This window comes from Crocuta crocuta, unplaced genomic scaffold (genome assembly GCF_008692635.1).
Source record: "Crocuta crocuta isolate KB4526 unplaced genomic scaffold, BGI_CrCroc_1.0 scaffold1078, whole genome shotgun sequence".
Classification (NCBI taxonomy): domain Eukaryota; kingdom Metazoa; phylum Chordata; class Mammalia; order Carnivora; family Hyaenidae; genus Crocuta; species Crocuta crocuta.
In genome coordinates this window covers 165,197-165,444 of record NW_027529200.1, presented here as the reverse complement: position 1 = coordinate 165,444, position 248 = coordinate 165,197, and positions in this window count along the sequence as shown.

Genomic DNA, 248 nt, shown 5'->3' with positions numbered 1-248 from the left:
GTCTTAGTGCTTGAGCACAAACCACCTCACTCTGGTCTGTTGCTGTTGCATTTAAGTGTCTGGTTTTCTTAAGCAGTTTCCCAAATGGCTGACGATGGAACTTGTACGTTGATACTCTCTTTGTCCCTATCTTGTCATTTTCTAAGTACTGCAGCATGGCAGGTCTTTTAAGACTTGATTATGAGTGAGGTGAATTAATGAGGAGAGGAGCAATAATAAAAAGACTGTGATGAGAAAAATGAGTCCCC